Source organism: Falco peregrinus, chromosome 3 (genome assembly GCF_023634155.1).
Source record: "Falco peregrinus isolate bFalPer1 chromosome 3, bFalPer1.pri, whole genome shotgun sequence".
Classification (NCBI taxonomy): domain Eukaryota; kingdom Metazoa; phylum Chordata; class Aves; order Falconiformes; family Falconidae; genus Falco; species Falco peregrinus.
Window position 1 is genome coordinate 101,255,136 of NC_073723.1, and position 14,832 is coordinate 101,269,967.

Here is a 14,832-nt window from a genome sequence, read left to right on the forward strand (position 1 = left end):
CAAATTAATAAATTGCTTTCAGTCAAATTAAAACCAGACCAAAAGAGCAGCGTAGTCGTGACTGAGCAACTTGCCTCCTGTTAGTTTAAGGCACTCTCTGCTTAAGGTTTTCAGGTGAATTAAACTCAGTTTGGCAAGGAAGTGCTTCCAAAGAAGAAAGAGTGATGAGATCATAATATGTCAACACCATGGAGCTTCTAATTTAGTTGATGCCTTTATGTGTTTGTTTACTTAAGAGATTAGATGATTTCTGTGTTGAGTGTGTGGAGACACGAACAGGAAGATGAGCTGGAATCTGACTATGTGCTTGATTTACAATAATTATTTCATCCATTCAGTTTGGCTTTTGTTTAGCAAGACAAATTACATGGTGTTTATTGTGCTGCTACCAGTATTTGCAGATTCATGTCTGAATAACTGGTATTTATTTCTGAGTCTCAAAAAGCTCATAACTGGTTTCCTGTGTCAATTGTCAGAAAATGCACAATGAAACGTCAGAGGAGTGCTTCCAGCCTACTAGGTATTGCAGTTCAGCAGGAGCTTGAGTTGGTTGATGTTTTTGTAGTAGAGGAATTGATGGGGAGACTGCCTTTGTATTTAATCTCAAAAAGTGAAGTTCAGCCAACTCTACAGGCAGAGGAGCTTTAAAAGATCTCCTGCTTCCCAGACCCCTTGGCTTGAATTCCCGACTACAGAAAACCCTTCTGCTTTTAGCCACAAGGCAAAACACCGCAGTGTTGGCTCCTCTCACACTTGATGACATTTTTTTTGTGTGTGAAGGAAAACATCTGGCTGAGGAAGAGATTGTGTATGGGCAGGCACTGGCAGGGAGCGGTTACTACATCCACTTAACCATCCTGTGCTGGGTAGTGCCAGCTGTCAGGGTCTCAAAACCTGGGAGTTGCCATCTGGGATAAGAAAGAGATGTTACAATATGTAATGTAATGTAAAGCCCCTGTTCTGGAGCTCATGCTGCAGATTACAGACCTTTTTGGTGAGAGTGCGGGATGCAGCTTCTTGCTTCAGCCAGGTTGCAGCTGGCCAGGCTGGTGTGCTGGGAGGTGCAACTTGTCCATTTGCGGAGCCACCTCTGGAGCGAATAGATGAGTTGCTGGTAGCCGAAGGACCCTGAATTGCTTACAGCCTTATCATCCATCCATCCATCTGTGTGGGACTCGCTGGTGTGAGTTTTTGACAGCTGTGGCTGGCAGGGAAATCTCGGCTCTGTTAAAAGGAGTTCTGGCAGCACCAGGTATTCAAGATGAAACGGAGGTGGAGGAAAAAAAAAGATGGCTGTGACATTTCTACTGATATCATCTGCCACTGAGTGGGCGCTGCTTCTTCCTGAAACATCTAACTATGTAGTTTGGAAATTTTTTTTTGCCTGTTTGCTGTCTACAGTAGGTATTAAGACTGCACTTAGTAGATCAGAGAAGGGTGAGAGGTAAGGTGCTGCTTTCTGAGAGGGAGAATGGATGCACAACAAATACAAATGGTTTAGAAAATGCCACTTTTGTAGCTGTGATCATGGCATTACTGGGGGCTTTTAATACTCAAAGCAATATCAATACACTCTGACCAATAGGAGGAACTGCAATAGTGTGTAACGTGTGTACCATGCCAGGAAAAGACAGGCCAGTATCTCATGTTTTCAAATAATTTTTATCTTGTTTTTCCAAATATGCACTCTAATGGTACTTGGGGGGCAGGGGGAGATGACCTTTCTTGCACGAGTTGGAGTTGTGAATGTTTTTGTACATGTAGTTGCTCAGTCTTGCAGGAAGCAGGGGCAGTTCCAGGGAAAAAAAAACCAGTTGTGTTCCAGGATTTGAAGCAGTGCTATTCTAAATGAGGCAGATCGAAAACATAGAGGCACAGGTAGAAATTAAAATAAGGAAAAAAGCAAGGTATCCAGTTTTCTTGCTCACCATCTGGTAGGACTGTAGAGCCTGAGCTGTGTCCCAGGGTCTGTCAGTGCCATGTTGTACAGCCTTATGAAGGTAACTCATCTGAATGTTCCTGAGGCCTTTTATTTGGGAAATAGGGATAGTAAGCAAGGTGCCTTGAGTTCTAGGGATAAAAAGATGCTATATGAAAATAGAGTTTTAACCCTGTTAATATGATTATCAATTTATTCTCACCATAATTTTTGCATCAGATGTAACCACTCTTTTTCTGTGAACAGTGTAAGATGCATAAAGTTGCAAAAGTATTATAATTTCTCAGAAGGCATTGCTCAGAGGTAACCTGTAAAAGCTTTGGGTGCTTTGCTTTGTCCTGGTCTGTAACGTAGCCAGTAGCAGTAAAGTCTTTTCAGATCAATGTATTTCAGCTGAATTGTTTAGAACTTTCCCAGCAAATGATCAACAAATAGAGCACACCTGAAAAGGAAGCCAGCATTTTCTTTCTGTTTTTGAAGTTGCCTCATATTTTGGAAAACAAGATGGAAGATACTAGATCTTGTATAGCATCCTCATCTAAAGAATGGTGTGTCTTTCGCTTAACTGACACTGGTAGAAGAAAATAGATGAGAAAAGTTACATTTCTTATTCTTGCCATTACATCTCAATTAGTGTTGCTGTAGCTGACTGTGCTAGAAGGTGCACAAGGATTTGTGGTCATCTCTTTGCATCAAGAGTGGCAATGCTCAGGTCTTATCTCTAGCGTAGTCATGCCTGTCCCATCAAATGTCTCCTTTTCAGTTTTGCTGGCTCAAATAAAGTTAAGTACATTTGCAGTGAAAAACTAAGTGTGCTCTTAGCAGTCTCTAGATTTGAAAAAAACTGTTTAGTGAACAACCCTTGATTGCAATCTCTAGTCTCAGAACTGGTTGCTGCACTCACCTGCCTTCTTTCAGCGCTGTAGCTGAGCTCAAAGGGGCCAGACACAGGCAGATCACTATGAACCCGAGTGGAACTGGAAATGTGTATGTAAACATTATTTTTGGCTAGCGTTTTTTTTTTTCTCCTTTGGTACAGATGTGGTGAATAACCACCTTCACTAAACTAGTTGGAAGCAGGTGGAATAACATGTTATACACCATGGACAGAAAGTGTTTTCAATGTGAAAGAAGTCTTGGAGTTTCCTAATTGCTTGTAGGAGGAATACTTTCTTCCTGAAACTTCAGGAGGTGGATGAAGACATAAGGGCTGCATATCCCTTGATTCTTGCTAACTTTACCTAAGTACTTAATAGGTGCTACAGAAATAAGTGTGACCAGAGAACCAGAATGCTTCTCAGAGAGCAGCTTTTCAAGATGTGGCACTGTCCATTTTGTGCCACCCTGGTAGCCCTGTTAAAGCAGCTCAGAGGAGATCCCTCCATCACAAATGCATAAAATGGGTTGGGGATGATGGATGATAAAGGTGCATCTCCCTCCCACATCACTAAGTTCTTGTTCTTTTTCCTACCCACTGCCCTTTACATCAGAAACATTACTGGATATGCATCTGGGAAATCAGAATGTTTGTTTTACTTCTTTTCAAAGTATTTTCATGGGTTTAGGTGAGTGTTTGACTTACATTCATTGGCCCTTGCACAAGAGACTGTGAAAGTTATTTCCTTTTTCCTTAATTAGAGCACGCAGAATATCAGGTTTTGGAGCAGTGAATTTCCTCTCAGGAGATAGGTGAGAGTATGTGGAAGAAGTGGTTGTTTTTGTAGACTTGAGAAGTTGGTCCTTCTGTACTTTCCAGATACTTTCTTAAGCCAAACTTGTACTTTTTATATAGACAGAAGTGCAATCTTTTTTTTTTTCCACCCACCCTCCCTTTTTCCTTTTTCTTTTGGAGTTAAATAGACAAATGGAGAGTTAGAAATTTCTGAGGGATTTTCTAGGAGGGTGCTAAGAGGAGTGTGGTGGCAAACATGGTGAAGGCAACAGGCCAACTGAGTTTGTGTGTGACTTGATTTGAGTCAGCAGAGCCTCACCAGAGGTAAAGCCAAGCCCTCTGCTTTTATGGGCTATTTTCATGCATGACTTATTTGCAGTGCTAGTGAGAGAGGGAAGAAAAAGAAAAAGGGAGAGACGTTCCTCTCTCTTTGATCATGTCCTCGTTTTTAAGGTCATGTGTTTTTATATCTGCTGGTTTGTCTGTGTGGGTGGGCAGGTATGAGTCTCGGTCTGTCTCCTCCTTGTGCAATGTCAGGGGGAAGTTCAGGTCGGCGTGCTGCTGGAGCCAGCCCACATCCTTCACCCACACAGCCCTGAGAAGCAGTTGCACACATCAATCAGGGAAAACCCTCAGCTCTTTGCACCGTTGGAGCAGGTGTGTGAGCTCACAGTGACATCAGGTGACATGATGCCACAGGTCAGCCACGGGCACCGGGTATGTGTTCCGAGTACAACAGGTCTACCTCCCAAAATAAATTACAGTCTTTGATGCGAAACATACATCTCCAGCACTCAGACCACTGATACCCATCCTTTCCTCCCGCAGGTACGCTGCGGTGGAGCAGAGGGGAAGAAGAGTGCGGGAGATGATTCTGCAGAAAATTTCAGATCTCTGTGCAAAACCCCCTGCCTTGTGCCGTGCTCTTAAAATTGCCAACCAGTTACAGGTGTTGCAGAGGGAGAAAGGGAAGACCAAGGCTGCATCCAGCCAGAAGGAAAGCTGGCTAGATCAGCCGCGAGCCAAGGACTGGGGAGTTCTTTTGAAGCACAGACAGATGCTGTGCTGTTGGGTAAAGTTCTTGCAAAGCCACTGCTTTCAGGTCCTTTTAGCGTTGGGGGTTTTTGAAACACCAATATTGCACCTTGTTTTCTTTCCTTGAAAGACGAACCCAGAGCACACGCACACTCACCCTACCCAACCCTCTTTATTTGGGTGTCTGTGGTTTGTAGTAGACCAGCGCCTAGCTGTAAATAAATTAACTGTATGAAGTGGAAATACTCTGTGCTTCCCCAAGTGGAGCTGCTGGCTTTTTCCAAGTCCTATGTACTTGGACCACCTCTGCCATGGAGTGTGAGGCCAACTCTGTCCCCCTGTGCCCTGGGAAGTGTGGATGGGCATCACTGTCTTAATTAGCCCCTGGAAATTTAGTAGCGTGGCTCTGGGTTGTATGAAGAAATATGAGAGAGGAATTTGGTGTCAGCTTCTGGCACTTCAAATAGAGTATCTGTGTAAAGAACCTTGATTTTGCTAAATTAACATAGTTTATTGGAACAAGTTATTCTTTGGACTTGTGCCAGAGGGCAGAGGAGGGGATCCAAGGAGCACTGGGGCAAGTAGGTGTCTCCAGTTCTCAGCATGCTCTCAGAATGCTGATGAAGTGATGCCTCCACTGTTTGGGGCTGGGGTTTCAAAAGTTTAGTGTCTCTAGAAATGGAGTTTAGGGTATCTAATATCAATCTATCTGTAGCACTCCACCCCAGGGTGCCCTGGGGACAGCATGCATGCGCACCAGCCTTCCAGTTGCAGTCCAGACCTTGCTTATGAACAAGTGTAAGAAGAAACTCAGAGAATTCAACTTTTAAATTTAATGGCTTATCTAATTATTTAATCTTTACATGTAAGAAGAAGAAAGCAAGATTCTAAGAGAGTGGTGGTAATCATTATAGAAATCCTTTCTATAATAATCTTTTCTATATATTATTTTCTTAACAACGACAACAACAAAAAAGACTTTTTCATCCTTTAAAATATTGTGGCCTTTCTGATTCAGTGTGTTCGCAGACATGTAAAAATTACAGGGTAAGGGCCTAGCTGGGAACAAATTCCCCTTATATTGCCATGCCAACAGTGTTCATGCTGCTCCATTTCACCTACAGATAATAATAGACATAGGCGCCCAGACACAGGAGAGGAGGTGGCTTCAGTTCTGTGCACAGTCCTTAGATACGGCAGAGCAATTCAAACTCCTACAGGGTATTTCCAGCTTTGAAACAGTTTTGCTTGGTGATGGAAGGTAATGACTTAGCAAGTGTATAATTGAATATTGCCAGATATTGCATATTACATAAATATTACATATATATTACAGGACTCTTTGTTGGTGTGACTTCTGTGAAAGGGATCTGAGTCTTTCTGGTTTTAGGATGTGAACTCACCACCGCCAAACAGTTGGGAAGAATCTTCCCACAGGGAGAAGCTTCTTCTTTCCCCACCCCATCCCTTTGGGTTTTTTTCTGCCAACAGCCTCTCCTGCAAACAAACTCCTGGACCAACTGCCTCAGTGTCAGGGTTTTTGCCTTTCCTACAGAAGCTGGTCCCTGCTTGTTTCGCACTTGGGAGCCATTGGGCAGTGGTGGCCCCACCTGAAGGTGCAGGAAGGCTTTCCATGCATGTGGCTAACGTTGTGTGGGTGCTGACCTGCAGGCTGAAGCACAGGAGAGTGGCCGTGCAATGGGCACGGAGGGGTCACACATGCTTGGCCGTACCAGCTCTGGTTTGCTACTTTATCGTACAAATGAGCTCACTCTCCTAATCAGGTTTTCACACAGTGAGGGTGGTGCAGGCTGGTACAGATGGCAGGGAATGAAGGGGGGCAGGGAGAGAGGGAGAAGAAACGGAAAAAAAAGAAGATAAATATTTGTCAGGCTTGATAGTGTTAATGAAAACACAAAGAAAGAAGGGAAGAAAGCAATGTTTGGAGAGCGAAGAGTGACCTGACAAATGTGACCTCTGTTTTTCCCAAGGGCTTCTGACTTTGAAATCAAATCTGGCTTTAATGTTCACCAGGTGCCATCAGGGTGTTTTGATTCCCTTTAAGGAAGGGAATCAGCCTTAAAGTTTCAGCATCTGTGCTTCAGTGACAGGGTGTATTCTTGTTCAGATCATAACCCTTGAGGTTCAAAGGACAAGCAGCTCGATAATTAATTCTGTTACTTCCACAGGAGTCGATGAACACAGACCTGGACTTCATGTGGGTTTTGCCACAGGACCCTTTCCCCTGTCCCTGCTCAAACCGGCTCTGCCCGAGCATCTCTGAACAGCCGGCCGGCACGACCGGAAAGCCAGGCAGATGCAGCTCAGAAGAAATGCTGGCAGTAAGATTATTCCTCATGCTAAAATTATACTTTAAAGTTCATACTTTGTCAGCTGAGATTATAGTTCAATTTCTTGGAGGAAGTGAGACATTATTTTGCTCAAGATATATGGCTCTTTGTCTCCTGTTGTTATATAGGCAAATTGTTGATACTTATCATCCTCCTGGCTGCTTCCCCTCCGTGGGTAATTGTACCTCTGATATTACCTGGATGTCTCAGCCTTGCTTGTGCCCTGAGTGTCACATATAGGTTTCAGCTCTTCAGGTGATTGTCTTGTCCTGCAGAAGACGGATTTATAGGAATATTGCATATTGTCAGCCAGAGGAAATGACCGACTGATTGGTGGAGTCTTTGCTCTCCCCCAGCTCTCTCATTTTTCCTCCGGGAGGCCTGAGAGCTGACCGTTCCTGGGTGAATTCCCCTGCTGCTACGAGGCTCAGGAGATACAAGCAGCTCACCCAACCCCCTGGCGCAGAGGCTGTGTGGCAGCGGGGAGGAAGACAGGGTAGGCAGCATGTCCTTGACAGAAGATATTTTTGCAGGGGGTGGGGAACCTAGGTCTAGCCAAGCACCAGCTCAAAACTATTGAAGTGCTGGGCACCAGAGTAGCGGGGCGGGCAAGATGCATCCAATAACAATTGCAGTGTCTGTGGTTCTCTCAGCCTCAGCGCTGTTGCAAAATGGGTGCCGTAGGAACAGAATGATTACAATAGTATCTTTAACACCTCTAGTTGTACTGTAGGACCTCATGTGTCCAGAAGTGCCACATGATGACTGCTCCTTCTCCTTGTCAGTATGGCCACCTCCTGCACCCAATTTTCTGTTCTATGGTCACCTTCTGCAACCAATTATCTGTTCTACAGTCCAGTAATTTACAAGTGTAGGATCAGAGCAATTTCAACAAGGGATTGGGAAGGGAAGGGGTTTGAAAGGGCCAGTTGAATCTGGTGAATCAAATGGTTAAACAATTGGTGCCACAGCCAGGGGTTTGGCTGCTAAGGCTGTGGGACTCGGCGAAACCTGGTTTCCTGGGGGCTGATGAGGCCCATCTGACAGGAGAAAAAAGCATCTTCATTCATAGGCTTTCCAAGCTGGTGAAGAGGGCTTTAAACTACAGTTGCTCGGGGAGGGGCACCTCAATCCTTCCCATTCCTACCAGTTCGACACCAGTGCCATCAATAGATGTCCAGAGCCTGGAGAGGGATGGCAGAGCAGCAGGAGAGCACCTGAAGAGCAGCACAAAGGAATTCCAGCCAGTAAGTCAGCTCCATCAGGGGCCCAACTTAAATGCCCCTATGCAAGCGCACATAGCATGGGGAATACGTAAGAGTTAGAGACATGCACATGTGCAGGGCTATGATTTTATTGGCATCATGGAGATGTGGTGGGATGGCTCCTGCGACTGGAGTGTTGGAATGGAAGGATACAGGCTCTTTAGGAAAAGGAGATGAGGGGCTGTCACTCTCTATGTCAGTGACCAGCTGGAGTGCGTGGAGCTCTGCCTGTGGATGGATGAGGAGCCAACTGAGAGCCTGTGGGTCAGAATTAAAGGGAGGGCAGGGACAGGTGACATTACACTGGGGGTTTGCTCAGAAGACTGAGCAGATGAAGTCCTCAATAGACAGAGCCTCATGTTCACAAGCCCTGGTCCTCATGGGGGATTTCAACCACCCCAGTATCTGTTGGAGGGACAACACAGCAGGGCATAAGCAATCCAGGAGGCTCCTGGAATGCGTTGATTGTAACTTCCTTCCCCAATAGAGGAGCCAATGAGAAGTGCTATGTTGGACCTTGTTCTCACCAACAAGGAGGGACTAGTGGGGAATGTGAAGCTCAAGGGCACCCTTGGCTGCAATGACCATGAAATGGTGGAGTTCAAGATCCTTAGTGCAGTGAGGACAGTGCACAGCAAGCTCGCTACCTTGGACTTCAGGGGAGCAGACTTCAGCCTCTTCAGGGATGTGCTTGGTAGGCTATCCCATCCCTCCATGGGATAAAGCCCTGGAGGAAGGCGGGGGCAAAGAAATTTGATTGGTATTCAAGGATCACTCCTTCAAGCTCAGGAGTGATGCATCCCAACAAAGAGGGAGTCACGCAAAAATGCCAGCAGGCTGCATGGATGGACAAGGAGCTCCTGGACAAACTCAAACACAAAAAGGAAGCCTACAGAGTGTGGAAGCAAGGATGGGCGGCCTGGTAGGAACACAAAGAAATTGTCTGAGCAGCCAGGGGTGAGGTTAGGAAAGCTGAAGCCCTGAGAGAATTAAATGCGGCCAGGGATATCAAAGGCAACAAGAAAAGGTTCCATAGGTATGTTGATGATAAAAGGAAGATTAAGGAAAGTGTGGGTCCTTTCCAGAAGGAAACAGAGACCTGGCTACCCGGGATATGGAGAAGGCTGAGGTACTCAACAACTTATTTGCCTCAGTCTTCACTGGCAAATGTTCCAGCCACACCGCCCAAGCTGTAGAAGGTAAAGGCAGGGACGGGGAGAATGAACTGCCCACTGCAGGAGACCATCAGCTCTGAGATCGTCTAAGGAACCTGAAGGTGCACAGATCCATGGGCTCTGATGAGATGCATTTGTGGGTCCTGAGGGAACTGACAGATGAAGTTGCTAAGCCATTTTCCATCGTATTTGAGAAGCTGTGGCAGTCTGGTGAAGTTTCCACTGATTGGAAAAGGGGAAAAATAAGCCCTATTTTTAAAAAGAAAAAAACAGAAGAGAAACCTGAGGATCTACAGGCAAGTCAGTATCACCTCTGTTCCTGGCAAATTCATGGAGTGGATCCTCCTGGAAACCATTCTAAGGCACATGGAAAATAAGGAGGTGATTGGTGGCAGCCAACAAGGCTTCACTACGGGCAAAACCTGCCTGACAAACCTGATGGCCTTTGAAAGGATTACAGTGTTGGTGGATAAAGGAAGAGGAACTGACGTCATCTACCTGGACTTGTGCAAAGCATTTGACACTGTCCCACACATCATCCTGGTCTCTAAACTGGAGAGACCATGGATTTGACAGATAGACCACTTGGTAGATAAGGAATCAGCTGGATGGTTACACTCACAGAGTTTCAATCAACAGCCCAATGTCCAAGTGGAGACCAGTGGTGAGTGGTGTTTCTCAGGGGTCTGTACTGGGACCAGTGCTGTTCAACATCTTTTTTGTCAGCACAGACACCAGGATTGAGTGCACCCTCAGCCAGTTTGCCAACAGCACCAAACTGTGTGGTACAGCTGACATAGTGGAGGGAAGCAATGCTATTCAGAGGGACCTTGACAGGCTTGAGAGGTGGACCTGAGTGAACCTCATGAAGTTCAACAAGGACAAGTGCAAGGTCCTGCACCAGGGTTGGGGCAATCCCAAGCACAAATACAGTCTGCATGGAGAATTGATTGAGGACTGTCTTGAGGAGGACAACTTGGCAGTGCTGGTGGACAAAAAGCTCAACATGGCCTAGCAATGTATGCTCGCAGCCCAGAAAGCCCCCCGTGCCCTGGGCTGCATCCCCAGCAGCGTGGCCAGCAGGGCGAGGGAGGGGATTCTGCCCCTCTGCTCCGCTCTGGTGAGACCCCCCTGCAGCGCTGCATCCAGCTCTGGGGCCACCAACATGGGAAGTACATGGACCTGTTGGAGCAGGTCCAGAGGAAGCCATGAAGATGATCAGAGGGCTAGAGCCCCTCTGCTGTGAAGAGAGGCTGACAGTTGGGGTTGTTAAGCCTGGAGAAGAGAAGGCTCAAGGGAGACCTTACAGGACCTGCAGGTACCTAAAGTACTGGTACCAGGAAGCTGGAGAGGGGCTTCTGACAGGGGCCTGTAGTGACAGAACAAGGGGGAATGGCTTTAAACTGAAAGAGGGCAGGTTTAGATTAGATATTAGGAAGAAATTCTTTGCTATGAGAGTGGTGAGGTGCTGGCACAGGCTGCCCAGAGCAGCTGTGGGTGCCCCATCCCTGGCAGTGTCCAAGGCCAGGCTGGACGGGGCTGGGAGCAGCCTGGTCTGGTGGAAGGTGTCCCTGCCCAGGGCAGGGGGGTTGGAACCAGATTGTCTTGAAGGTCCCTGCCAGCTCAAACAATTCTCTGCGTGTTTGATTTGGGATGCTGTTCTGCACCAAAAATCCAAGTTCATGTAATACTGCCATGATGTAAGCCTGTGTTACTGTAAAGTGTGTGTTGACTTGCATAGTGCCTTCCAAATCTATTCAGAGCTCTTTATACTATAAGGACACTTGTGCTGGAGAATGTGGACCTTCCTCAATTGCACCGAGTGATTTTTAAGGATGCTTCAACATTGGGGACTGGATAATAGAGCCTGGAGGAGAATGTTTCAAAGTTGATTTCAATGGATGAGAACAACCAGTCCACCTTGGAAATAATATTGACATGATTTTTTTTTTCATATAAGTTGTTTTTCGTGTAGTTAAAAATAGTATATTAGTATTTCTAAAGTCTTCTGTAGCTAGTGTTCAGCAGCAAATTCTGGAAAGTTCATGAGCAGCTGCAGAACTAAAAGAAAAACAGGAATTCAAGAGGAACCTGCCTCAGTATTCACAGCTGAAAGGTTCTCCTGCTGCATTCCCAAATTTAACCTTCAGCTTCACTTCCATGGAGCCGTAGCATAGTTCTGATTATAGTGTGTAATGAACAGCATCAGATAAAATGTTTACTACTTTTTGTTCTTTGTACTAAGAAAACATCAAATAATTCATATATACACATGGGGAAATTGTATTCTGAAACTTCAGCTGTGCTTCTGTTTTTCAGCCGTACCCATTACTGGCAATGAATCTTTTTGTTTGTGTGAGTGAACAGAGGAATGCTTACACTAAGATGCCCTGAGGTTAGTGTTCTGGATGTATTTTGCCTGGTTGTTCATACATGTATTTTTCTACTCCTGCAAATCTGCAGTAGTTGCAAATCAGCCTGCAAGGTTACGAAGACATAAGTAAGCCAATGAGTTCGTGAGTTTGATGTATTATACCCATAGTTTTCTTCATTATTTTTTTTCATGCCTTAAAGCGGATATGAATTGCCAGTGAGCACCACAGTAGGTCAAGTTTGCATCATCAATTATTTTGTGTCTTTGAGATGTTTTGAACATCACATATATTTAGTGTATATATACATATAATTGGAGAGGTCTGTGTTAGTTTTCTGTGCACTTATCTGATACAAAAATTTGTTTGCAAACAGCGGCTTTCTCTTATTGTCTAGCTAGCCACAAAACAAAAGCAAAATGGGAGAGAGTGCTAATCATTGTTACTTATTAAATTGAGCATGTTTACTGCATGTACCCATTTGTTCACATTATCAATTCACTGCCAACGGAAACCTGCTCTCTGAGCAGTAATTGCACCGATAGCCTTAAGTGTGAACAAGAAGATACTGGACTGGATGTAATTAAACTTCAAAATCTGGATCAGTGGTTCATTTCAGTGAGTGCTTCCTTTGAAATTTCCTTTAAGATTGGTGGGATGTTAAGGACCCACAGAAGCGCAAATGCATCTGATGACTCCAGGGACAAGCAAAGACAGGCAAGGCACTGCGGTGGTTACAGCAGAGACAGGTGATGCAGGAGATGACGGAGCTCTTGGGGAGATACCCGTGCCACAATCGCCATGTTCCAGGTGCAGCAGCTTCAAAAAATAAATCTGAAACTCCTTTGGATTGTTCCTTTAAAAAAAAAAAGACTGTGGTCGTGAAGCCCAGAGTGATATTTTTTTTTCAGCTCTGCTATTGACCTGTGAGTTCCTAAAGGGGGGTAAAAAAAAAAAGGTTGGCTAATGAAATGCTGGCATACCTTTGCGTAGAGCATGCAGATGGGTGTCGATGTAATAATGTAACGTGCCATATGAAGAAGAGATAGAGTAGAAGGGTACATCTGCTGGCAATCTTTCTTTTTAATTTGGAGCCACCTGAAGGCGATAAGTAGCTGAATAATAACCTGATCCCCATATGGCTTCCGTTCTTTCAGAGTAATAGTGTGCAGGCGTTGGGGGGGCAAGAAAAAAAGTCTACTTTTAGCTCCGGCTTCTGTTTGCCTCTTTGTGAGCCTGAGAACATTTCCTGTCTGCTTGGTGGTGGGAAATGTAACCAAAACAGGCGTTGGTGAGCGACATTTCTCATGCCTGGCTTTCTGCATTGGGTTTTCTGTACCACCTTAGAGGAGTTGCAATACGCATGAAGAGGGAAGGAGGCCAGACCTTCAGCTTGCTTTGCAGCTGACTCGCTGTAATGTTTTACACTGTTGGCTTCAAAGCATATTTTTTTATTGTATCTAAAATATATCTCTCAACTGTTATTTCTTATAGCCCTGTACTGTAAAGAGCAGGTGAATATTGTCCTTTGAAATACAGGTAGTTTTGCAAGTGGTATATTTTGAAATAGGGAGTTTTGCTTTGGTCTAGAATTTATACATAGGCTCTCTACTTACAGTTTTCTCATGTTTGCTTCTGTATCTTGCCATACTTTCCTTCCTGTCTGTGTTGTCTTATTTCCTCTCTAAATTATAGATATGACGGAGCAACCATTTTCATTGAAAAGGGCTTCACTTTTGGGGATAATCTATGGCTGTTTAAAGAAAGGTCAGCAGTTCACAGGGGTGTTGCCGAACATGGGATTAAATGAGATGCGGCTTTAGGAAAAACAACACAAAACAGCAGCTCAGCACCTGGAATCTTGAGATGGATAGTACTAGGAAGAATTACCCATCCTGCTTGTTTTTTAAGGAAGTTTTGTGCCAGATTATAGCCCTTGCCCTGTCTCTGTCAAAATAAGTTTTGCGACGCAAATTCACCCACTCGTAAAGGGTGAGGTGAGGAAAGGAGGGTGAGTGTGGAAAGGAGCAGCAGCGAGAGAATTTGTACTTTGGCTGTGATTTAGTATTGATGCTACACTAAAGCATTGTAAACACAGGTTAGGGTTGTAGATTGAGAAGCAATATCAGTATTGGCACCTTTACTAGTATCTGTTGCCCTATTGAGTTGCTTAATTGCTTTAATGAGAGAATGTGAAGATATGCAACTCTGTAGAAAGAATTTGGGAAGGAGATCATCAAGTTGCCTCATTTTTTGGTTTGTTCAAACCGATACCCATGTATTTATTGAAGATGAGAATACAAAGTTATGGATTTGAAGGCACACAGGCATGGAGTAGTTAGAGTTGGATTTCTGTGAGAAATTCTACTGCGTTTTTTTCCTACTTGGAAAAATGTAAAATCCTGAAGCAAACTTCACTGCCCATTTTTCACTCCTTTTGCTTACCTCCAGAAAATAAAGTCTAGGCTGCTCTTTGTCAGCTTTCTGTAATTTCTAACTCCAGCTTGCTGCATCTTCTGGTTCAGCAGCACAAGGGGGACATGGTAGCACAGTGAAACTCGCAGCTTCTCATCTGGGTGTCATCAAGGGAAATGAACTGTGGGTGAGCAGGTTCCAGAAATCCCAATCCAGCATGAAAGCAGCTGTGAATTCCATCCTCTGGACACTGCTTTAGGACCTTAACAATTAGTCTTCCTTTCCCCCGGTAGGATTTTAGGTCCTGCAGAAGTCTATTACCTGTCCCTAGGTAGGCATGAAAAACAACTCAGAGATTTCTACAATGTTGTGAGTGCTAAGGTGTTTAAATTGCATGTATGTGTACATAGAAGCATAAAATCATAGAAACATTTCAGTTGGAAAAGACCTTCAAGATCACAAGCCCAACGCTTAACCCAGCACTGCCAAGGCCACCACTAAACCCTGTCCCTGAGCATCTACAAGTTTCTGAAACGCCCCCAGTGCGGGTGCCCCCTCCCCGGGCAGCCTGTGCCGGTGCCTGACCACCCTTCCAGGGAAGAAATGTC

The 14,832-nt window shown here is 44.9% G+C and overlaps 1 long non-coding RNA gene across 4 annotated transcripts in view; it reads left to right on the forward strand.

Annotated features, from left to right (window-relative positions):
- Positions 1-14,832, forward strand: part of LOC114011669 (uncharacterized) — a 268,684-nt gene that overhangs the window by 211,969 nt on the left and 41,883 nt on the right. For all 4 annotated transcript variants that reach the window (XR_008746639.1, XR_008746640.1, XR_008746638.1 and 1 more), the window contains one exon: positions 6,836-6,988. This is a non-coding gene — a long non-coding RNA (uncharacterized LOC114011669). The remainder of the gene's footprint in view (positions 1-6,835; positions 6,989-14,832) is intronic.